The sequence below is a fragment of the Lygodium microphyllum genome, chromosome 29 (genome assembly GCF_053477565.2).
Source record: "Lygodium microphyllum isolate KBCC chromosome 29, Lygodium_microphyllum_v1.1.10, whole genome shotgun sequence".
NCBI classification, from domain to species: Eukaryota; Viridiplantae; Streptophyta; class Polypodiopsida; order Schizaeales; family Lygodiaceae; genus Lygodium; species Lygodium microphyllum.
In genome coordinates, this window is record NC_141163.1 from 19451449 (window position 1) to 19462613 (window position 11165).

Sequence of the window (11165 nt, forward strand, 5' to 3'; positions counted from 1 at the left end):
CATGATCACACTATTTCGCAAGTGGTTTCGGGCCAAATGGAGGGCACACAACCTTGTATTCGTTGGAAAACTAGCTTCCATGCATCGAAACCTATTATATTAGCCTCTATCACTTGCTTTTTGGCTTTCGGATTAGGTAACTGCTTTATAACGCCAAACCTTGCAGCCATTAGATGGGGGGGTCAAATGGACTCTAATCGATGAACAGACACTTGCATTGGATTTTCTGGTGTCGAAATGCATCTAGAAAAACTCTAGCTCCTTGATATGTGATCTATACTTTTTTTTCCAGAAATGCCTCTTTTATGGATCTCGGGCCACTTTTTCTCTTTAAATTTGGCTCCAAAGTTTAGCTCTCACATGCCCCTAAAAATGTGTATGAAGTTTGTTATTTTCTTGGACTAGCTATTGTCGATGCTCTAGAAATTTGGAAATATTACCTTATGGACTCAAAAGTTTTAATAAAAATCAATCATCAAGTCATAAATCGTCTTTTATCTCAATCATTAATTTTTTATAAGCATATCAAATGGGCTCCTTTTATTCAAAATTTTCATCCTATGATTAAGTATCAACTAGGTCATGCTAATGTTGTAGCTGATACTCTTAGTCGTTGCCCCCATGATCATGTTTCTTCTCATCATATTCTTGGTTTTGACAAGATAAAATTTGTTTACTTAAATCATGTGTCTCCAATAGCAATTCAATCTTTTGATTCCATGAGTTCTACTTATCCTTCTAATCTTGATTTTTGTGATGTATGGCATCATATCCATAACTCTAACCTCTCTCTTTTTAATTCTTATACTTATGTTAATGAATTTTTATATTTTCAAAATAATTTGTGTGTACCTGCACCATTTAGGGTCATGGCTATGAACAAATTACATGCACCACCCTATATGGGCCATCGAGGTTTTCGATCTACTTTCTCTGCTTATAGTAAAGAATGTTTCTATTGATCTAATTTAAAACATGATGTAGCTCAATTTTTATCTAGATGTCTTATCTATCAAAAACTTAAACAACATCATGGTAAAACATTTGGTTTACTCATGCCTTTATCTGTCCCTATTGGTTAGTGGAAATAGATTTCCATGGATGTCATCTCACTAGTCTGCCAACTACTGCAACTTGATTTTTGTGATATATGGCATCATATCCATAACTCTAACCTCTCTTTTTTTAATTCTTATACTTATATTAATGAATTTTTATATTTTCAAAATAATTTGTGTGTACCTGCACCATTTAGGGTCATGGCTATGAACAAATTACATGCACCACGCTACCATGATTAGTGTCTACAGGCCATGCACCATTTTTATACAATCCATGCTCAATGACATTTATCTCAGACCCATGGTCAAGTAAAGCAACACAAGGAGTTTCACGTTCCCCTATTTTCACTACCGTTTCAGTGGTAGCCCTAGCCTAATGATTTCTTATGTAGTGACTTCGAGGAATAAATCCTAGCATCTGCCTTACTCCACCATGCATATTGCTACAAGACAATGCATTTTCAGCCAATTTTTTCTCTTTTCCACATGTTGTCCACTGATTAGTAGCATCATGGATAGATAATCTAGTACTTACTTCATGCTCATATTTAACCCGAATACCCAACAAACCAGTTTCCTCTTCAAATTGCAGCAATGCACTAGTGGTATCACCAAGAAATTGATGCTTCCTCTTCAAAGACTTAAACAACATCATGGTAAAACATTTGGTTTACTCGTGCCTTTATATGTCCCTATTGGTTAGTGGAAATAGATTTCTATGGATGTCATCTCATTAGTCTGCCAACTACTGCAACCCATAATCATATTATTTGGACCATTATTGATAGGTTTAGCAAAAATCCTATTCTATTCCATGAAAAAAGACTTTAACTACTCCTTAACCCACTAAGCTTTTCATTAGCACTATCTTTCCACACCATGGTTTTCCTCAAATTCTTCTATCTGACCGTGACAATTGCTTTTGTAATCATTTTTGGGTTGCTTTATTCAAGAACTTAGCTTCTAAAATGAACTTCACATCTGATTTTCATCCTTACAGCAATGGGCAAGACTATGGCTACTAATAGCACTGTCTTAGATCTCCTTTGACTTTATATAATTGATTAACCTAATAATTGGGACCAATGTCAATCTTTTTTATAATTTGTGTATAATAAAACACCCTAGTCTACTATTGGCAGAGCATCCTTTGAGATTGTCTAAGGTAAGAAACTACCCATCCCTATGACTACTATCGCTTCTAATATGCCTACTATAGATGCTTTGGCATCTAACCATAGGAAAACTTTAGAGGATGCCATTGAACATATTAAATAATCTCAATTGTGTTACTATAATCACGTTTGAGCATCACCACCACAATGTAGAGAGCGGCCGTACTCCGAACTGACATAGGTGGACACTGATATTTTAATCTATAATTAGCATTTGAGATGCAGGGACAGACAACCAAAACAATATGGATGCAAAGAAGATGTACTCAAACAAGAATTTCAAAGTGCATATTGATATATGAATTTGATACAGTGGTCTCAATAGAGACACTGGGGTTGACAATATGCAAATACTCAAGAACAACATTTGATGAGTAGCATAACTTCATAGATTTAAGGATGTAGTAATACAATAGGGGATAGCAGTACTACTCGCAATGATCATGACTCAAGACATATAGAGACACCAACTATGCCACTAACAAAACACACAAGATGCTAGTGCTCTGATAACAGCACAAGTCTAGCGAATGGCACCTCCTCTATTGTCACCCCATCTTTCGCGTCTCTTTTGCAGCAACTCATTCTCATCCCTTCGAAGTTTAGCTAGGAAATGGCACACTAGTCCCTCAACTTCATCAATTGGTTCTTGGCTCGGCACAGTAACGCCAACATTAGGATCTCACCACCCAAGTGGACCACCTAAAGCAGGTCAATATTGCCCTCTTTGAGTAGGTCTATGATAGAAGGATGCCACTCTTTGTGAATATTGGAAAAGGCTAGAGGCATGCCAATAGGTATAGTTGGCCTAGTTAGATGACATTTGCACTATCTTCCTTTACGTGCATGCAGTAAGAGTAGAGCATCGCGATGGCATGACCCCACTCAGCCTGGAGACCATTGAGAAACTCTAGTGGGATTATGATAAGGAGTGGCTTGACCACTGGGAAAAGCTTAAGTAAGAACTTCAAGCTGCCATGATGGACTCTTGCTCTAAGCTCCCACCCCTACCCAACAAACTAAATGAGCCTGACACGGATGCCAAGTCCACCCCTTCTACTCAACCTCAACACATAGCCACTCCGCACGTCCACCAATAGTAAGGCAAGAGCACTCCTTGTAGTTCCACCCCGCTTGACTCACACTCTACTTCTAGCTTTATTACTAAGTTCAAACTTGTGGCTTTGTCCCAAACTGGTCTATTCACTCTCCAAATCCTCACAAATCACCCCCCAAGGATCAAGGGATAGTAGCTGAGCACCCCACGCTCCTGGCTTTCCATGGAAGAGCTTGAAACCACCATGAGTGATGAGGAGATGTCACCAAAAGGCTTTAGCTATGGCCTTTTTTGACTTCTCTACCACACTAATTTCGGAGATCCAAAGTGGGAGATGATGGTGGAGCACTACCAAGTGCTAGAGTAGCAAAACACCAAGGTAGAGGAGTAGATTCGGGTCTTGTAACATGTAGTGTTGGACTTGAAGTGAGATTGGAAGGTAGAATTGGACCTTCTATAGTAGTGCATTCCAAAGGAATAGTGGGTCAAAGTGACCCATACCCTCTACCAAAATGCCGCCGAAGCGTTTGGCCTCCAACCACGAGCCAAAGCAAAGAAAGAGTCAAGCCTAAGTCAAGGAGAAGAATCCCCAAATCCTGATGATCCAAGTAAGGATCAAAAAGGTGGATATCCTAACCTTAATGATCCACCCTTTGAAGATCCCTCTCCTTCCAACCAAGATATCATGCAGTTGGCAAATATTAACTAGCTTGAGCTAAGTCTTAAGCCTTGTCCCTTAAACATTGACACCACATCCATGCACTTTTGAGCACTAAATCCATGCACCGGCAATAATGGAATTCCATATAGGCTTGCCTCACCAAAATCACAGTTGAGTGTGACCAACTCCAACAGCAAATCTGGCTTAGAGTAATCCACTTAGAAAAGTTGATTGAACTAATCTTCTACAACATGCCACAACCTCCCCTCTTGATCCGTATGGATCTTTGGCTACAACAGCACGACTTGTAGTATAACCCCCTCCCTTTGTTGCAAATCCAATCACCTAATCTAGTAGCAACCTATCTCTGGCCTCCACCAAACCCCAATTCACCCCACCCGCTACTTCCTCCCATCCCTCCTTCAGGTTGGGCACCCATTTCTACCCATTGCCCCATTTCTACCCTAGTACCGAATCTAGCAAGATGATGCACCCATCATGAAGGGTGAGGGTGACATCAACAAATGACTCTATGGGTCTGAGTCCACAGTGCATTCTAGTGTTAAGGGTGGAGATAGTTAGCAGTGATTAAAACAAGACGACAAGCAATGCATTGATGAGCATATGGGTGCAACAACAATTATGGCCAGTGGCACAGCATCAGTGCAGAGATAATATTATAGTTAGTAATAGGCTATAAAAGATAAAGGTCACCCAAGCAAGAGTAAGTCATTAGTCTTTCCTTTTGATTTGTCCCTTTTAATTCATCTATTGGGTTGACCCGTTCTTGGTGCTTGTCTTGGGAGGGTTCTTGGGGGAGTTGGGGGATTGTTGATTTTCTTGGGGTGGTCGATTGTGCGCTGGTGCTGGCTTGTAGTGTCTTGATCTATTTGGTCCTCTTTTTTTAGGACTTGTTCTTCAGGTCTTTGCTCTACTAGGTCTTGATAAGGGTTTAGGTCTAGGCTCATGTGAGGTTCTAGTCTTAGGTTGAGATTGGGCAACGTGCATCATGGGCAATGTTTGCGAGGCTAGTGGTGATATAACAAGAGTTTTCAAAACAAAAATAAAACAAATAATTACAAATGAGGAATTATTAGAATAGTACAACCTTAAGATAACATAGAGAGTAGAGTAGTCAGTGCCTTCTCCATGTAGTCACTATGGCCAAAGGTCATGAAGGGTAGAAGGGTAGAAGGGATGGAAGAATAAGAGTAAGGCTTGGCTATATACATGATCAAGAATGCTTCAAAGGTACTTGGAGCCTTAAGTTCTTCAATTGATGAGCTCGAAATGAAGTAGACAACTTGCTGTATAAACAAACCATGCTTAACCAAATCTACCATAACTTTTGGTAGAAGCGTCCAAATGAGGCATCCCACATGTCAAAACGTAGCTCTTGAAGAGTGCTTTGACCCTTTGTAGATGGCATAATTCTGAAATTTTGGTAGAATAAAAATTATTCTAAAAAAGTCTGCTATTAGGTCCTTGTATGCACCATAACTGGCTCCATAATAAGTAAACTTCAACCACTAATGTGTCCCTTAAGAAAGAAAACTCATCTAATATGGAATCAGGCCTCAAAGAAGCTTATTGAGGTGGTATACCTCTCCATTTGATCAAATATTCAATGATAAAACAAGATCAAAACATGTTCTCACAATGACATATGACAACCTCTGGGATGTATGAATAAGACCTTCATCAATAGGTGGCAGCTCATCAACAAGATCACCATAGAAAGACTTGAGCAAACTAACATGGAATATATTATTAATCTTAGTGGAAGAGGGTAGCTCCAATCTATATGCCAAGTCTCCAATGCGCTTCAGTATCCGGTAGGGGCCATAAAATATGTGAGCAAGCTTGTTACTGGATCCATCTTTCAAAGTAGAGTATCGAGACTTGGGCACATCCAACAAAACAAATTCTCCTTCTTGGAATTCTAAAGGTCGCCCCTTCTCATCTGCATACATCTTCATTTGGTCTCAAGCTTTCCTAAGATTCATCTTACACTACTGAAGAAGGGTTTGCATTTTTTCCATTTCTTCTTTCCCATAAGGATCAATTCTTTCATTAAAGATGACTGTGGGTAAGGGCACCTTATAGCCATACATAGCCTCAAAGGGCGAAACTCCAATGCTAGCATGAGTAGAGTTATTGTATGCAAACTCTGCCAAGTGTAACCAAGAATCCCATGAATTCTAAACATCATAATAGAAATGGCAAAGATAAGTCTCCAACCACTTATTTACCCTTTCTGTCCATCCATCAGTCTATGTATGATAGGCTGTAGAAGGAGCCAATTTAGTGCCCATGGATGTGAATACCGCCTACCAAAAGTTACTCTTGAACTTTGAATCTCTGTCATGAACAATCACCTATGGCAATCCGTGTAGTCTAAAAATCTGCTCCATGAACTAATTGGCCACTTGAGAAGCAGTAAACTGGGTCTTGGTTGGAATGAAATGGGCTACCTTGGTGAGTCTATCCACCACCACATATATAGTATTCCATCCCTTTTTGGTTATACACAAGCCAGTAATAAAGTCCATGGTAATGTACATCCATTTGTATGTAGGAATGAATAATGGCCACAACAAATCACCTAGCTTATGGGTGGTCCTTATTCTGTTGACAAGGCATATACTTCATGACGAAGTCTTTGACATCTTTCCATAGCCCTTTCCAATATAAGCTTTTGTTGATCCTATCATAGGTTTTGAAAACTCCAAGGTATCCAACTAAAGGCGAAGAATGCAACTCCTCCATAATTTTCCGTGTAAAAGAAGTAGAGGGAATGACAATATTTCCATTTAACAAGATGAGGCCATTTTGAAGCTGATAAAGTGAGTTATTTTCCATGAGACCTTGCTGTAATTTCTGAAAAATATGGCTAAGTGCTTCATCCAAAAGATAAGCCTCTTGTAGTTCTTCAATCCAATCACTATGTAGCTGAAACTTTGCAAGCCCACATACAAGAAAGAGAATTAGCCACTACATTGTCTTTGCCCATCATATGAGTGATGTCAAAATCATAATTTTGCAGTGTAGCTACCCACCTGCGTTGCTTAGGAGTTAGATTGGACTGAGTGAGAAAATACTTAAGAACCATGTGATCACTTTGAACTCTGAAGCAACTGCCATATAAATAATGGTGCCATTTCTTAGTTGTATGCAAGATAGGCAACGTCTCTTAGTCATAAACATTCATAGCCATTTTCTTATCTGTAAGCTTACAGCTTTCAAAGGCAATCACTCCATGTTCCTGTAACAAAACAACCCCAATGCCTCGGCCACACTGGCATCACATTGTATGGTAAACTCCTTCGAAAAATCTGGGTATACTAGCATAGGAGCAAAAGTAAGGAGTTCCTTTAACTAGTTGAAGCTACTATTTGCAAGAGCATCCCAAAAGAAAGCTTCCTTCTTCAATTTATTAGTCAAAGGAGCTGCAATAGCCACATAATGCTTGATGAATCGACAATAAAATGAAGATAGAGTAAGAAATCCTCTATGCGTCTCTTTTACTCCTTTTTGAGTTGTTGAATGGTGATAAGTTGAAAATCTAATCTACTAGGAATCCCTTGTAAATGGATGAACTATCCATCAAAGATAAACTCCACATACAACTGTGAGAAATCCATAGTGATTTTTCCTAATGTCATCAACCAATCACAACCGAGCACAATATCTTGGTGCCCATTTCCAAGGTGATTAGGTTTACTTTTGCTTCATAATTTTGAGCCAGTTGTAAAGAAACCTATGGGCATATTTGGGTGCTGATTTCTTCTTCACCATTGGCCACCTGAACTCTTATGGGCTTGTAAGTCACTGGGAAGACAATTCAGCTTGTCCATAATGGACTTATTCACAAAAATGTGTGTACTACCACTATCTATCAAAATGAACACAGTCTTCTCATAAATGTTACCCTTCATATGAAGTATATTAGGGCTTTTAGAACCCATCTAAGCATCCATGGAAATGGAATAACTAGTGGCAATAAGTGACTCATCATAAGTCCCACCTAGGTCAAAAGGAAAAGAGTCATTTGGATCATAAAAGTACTCTTGCCCAACTTCTTCCTCAAGATCATCATTTCCAACAATAGGTGTGATTGTATTAGCCTCATCAATATCATTATCAGAATCCTCAAAGACTAACATACTATGAACTTTGGCTTTTGCATTTTTGTATACAAACTTTTTGGCATGATTAAGTGTATACTTTCCCCACATTTGAAACGTAAGCCTTTTTCCTTTCTTTCTTTGTAGAGGTCCATAGGAATAGACTTGGGATTCATATTGGCTGAAATAGATTTAGGCTTGCTACCCCCTTATTTGAAATCAACTCTAGGACTGTTTGCTATCCTAAAATTTCTTTGAGGTCCCTTCGTCTAATGATTCCATGACCTTGACCATTTTGGTTAGGTAGGTTGAAGTGGTTGAGGGTTCACTATTTGAATAAGCTTTCTCCTTTGCTTCTTGGATCCCATTTGCATTTGCATCCATTGGGAGAATTAAGTCATTATTTGAGCATTAGATTCTACTAATTTGTCAATGGAAGCATTTTTTTGGGTAGTTTAGTCCACTAGCTTCTCATTGGAAGACATCTTTTGACTAGTAGATAATACTATATTGTCCACTCTTGATAATAGTTCCATATGATGTTGGGCATGCCTATTTTCATGTTCACACATGGTATTGTTAAGTGCACTGATTTCTTCATGTTCTTGAGGCTCTTCAGGGCTCTCTTGGAATATATTATCCAGCATAGAATCTCTAATTTGTTGTGCATACTCATCCTGGGCCTTATTTTTGCCTTTATACTGCCCTACCATAGTACTGCAGTCCTGCAGTACCCCCTATGATAAATTTGGCTATAACTTGGGCTAGGAAGCTCTGATTCCCAAAAAATTTTATTCAAACCGAAGCCAATGATGCCCTCTTTAAGATGACCTATAGCACATCATAACAAGTTTAGAACAAAAATTCCTCCAATTCAATGTTTGAGTCTGAACTATCTAGGCCTACACCCTGTTTCAACCTATAAATGCCTTGTTTCCACTTGTAAGGGTAAAATGGTGGTTCAAAATGGCTACCTGTAGAGGAAGCTCACACTCAACTGCCAAGACATGGACCGCTTATTGTTTCAAGTGTTTCAAGCGAGCTCTAATGGATATCTCTCACCTAGCCGACGCATCGTCGATCATACGAGTGTAGTAAGCTTACCTTGATGCCGATATGAGTTGCCTCCTCTCTCGCGGTAGCTCCACAATCCTAGATGCTAGCTCAAGCATCCTCAAGCCTCCTCCATCTCCAAGCTCCATCCACCATAGCCGCATGCGCGAGAAAAGAGAAGAGAAGAGAAGAGAAGAAGAGAAGAGGAGATGGTAAAGAGCTTCACCCTCTTGATCCCTCACTCCCACACACTCACTCTCTCACACTCTCACACTCCCTCTCTCAAGAGCACACACAAGCAAGGAGAAGAGAAGAAGAGAAGAAGAAGAGAACTCTTGTTAGCAACACACCAAAGAATGAGCTTCCATTTACTTTTTGAACTTTATATACAAGCCCTAAAATCCCATGGGCACCCATCCCTTTTTTACATGATCGGTCGTTGTGGCAAGGTCATTTCTCTATTTCCTCTTCTAGCCTTATGCCTCTAGTCTACACCTATCTAATATTTTACACTTAGCACATAAGGGATCCTGGCGCTCTTTTACATGAGTTTTTGGAGTTTTTTTAGGCGCATCTCATTTAAAATTACGCTTTTGGTCCCAGCTTAGCTTTAGAGACCACCTATATATCTTTGCTCTTTTTCCATCCTTTTTCCACTTTTTCATTCATTTTTTCACCTTCTTGACTTGGGGTTAACATTACCCCCCTCCGAGACGGGTGCCAGTCCCATGGCACTTTGGTTGTTGTTGGGGTTTAATAGGCAGTTGGTAAAGTAGTCATGTGAGGGTAGGGCCACATGTAAAGTCGGCTGCTTGTGGAAGCTTGGTAATGATGTTTGTTGGAGAAGCCAAATGGATAGCAAGTGGATGACGGGGGCCTCCGAAGTCAGTGGTTTGTCGCTTTTGTGATACCTGAAAGGAAAAGGTGCGGTGCTCTACCTAAGGGGGGTGTCTACCTTATTGTGTAGTGCATTGTGCTTGTGCTGGTGGACAGTCTAGCCTAGGTAATGTCCCACACTTGAGGACCCCATTCGTGTAAAGGTAGGTGCGGTGCAAGTAGCTTAGGGTGGCAGGTCTAACAATAGGTGAGTGTTACCTCCCTAGGTATGTCCTGCCCTTAATGGGCCCTAAGCGTGAAGCGGGGGAGCAAAAAAGGGCTAGGGGGTTAGGAACGGAGCCAGCCGACCAAAGCCACCAGGCACGCCTAACTTGAGGACCCCTAGGTGCAGTGATCGTGCTTTATGTGGTGCTAAGTGCTTCTGCAAGTGAGTTGTTTTGTCCATTCCATGTGTAATGTTCTTCTTGCTTTTCCTTTCATGCTTTTCTTTTTCTTTCTTTCTTCTTCTTCTTCTTCTTCTTCTTCTTCTTCTTCTTCTTTTTTAAATAATAGTATTACACTAGTAGAATGACAGCCGGTGCCTAATTCTCATCGTCTGAATTAGGCAGAGAAGGGGGTCGGATGGATTTGCTAAAAAATTGATAGCTTTGCATGTATCCTTTCAGATTCATGTGGACGTGGAGGGAGGTGGTAGAGAGGAAAGGATGATTGCATCTAGTGAACTGGTTGTCGTTCATGTCTTCCAGAAAAGCTAGGCAAAAAGAGGGGAGGAGGCTAGCCCTCATTATCAAACGTGCCATGGCACAGCTGTCGATGGCGTTAGGGTCAAAGAAGAGGGGAGGTAGGCTACGTTCTTGTGGAGTCGGGTTCTACTTAAGTAATAATTTAAGTAACCTAAGATAATTACATGTAGTTACAAAAGCTGGATCGGAGCATGAAGAGAAATCTGCAAGGAAACGCATCATGGAGTCATCCAAGCTTTTCGAGTTGAAGAGGAGGGCATGTTCGAAGGAGACAACATTAGAGTTGTAGATGATAGGAAAATCATAACGCCCATGGAGGGTGGCATCAAAATCCACACCTACCCTACGAGGATACGCCATGAACGTGGGGTTGTTCCTCTCGTAGGGCAGGGTGTTGCAAAAAGCCATTTAGGCGAGCATGCTGATGTCGCACACCCGCCTCCTCCATAGG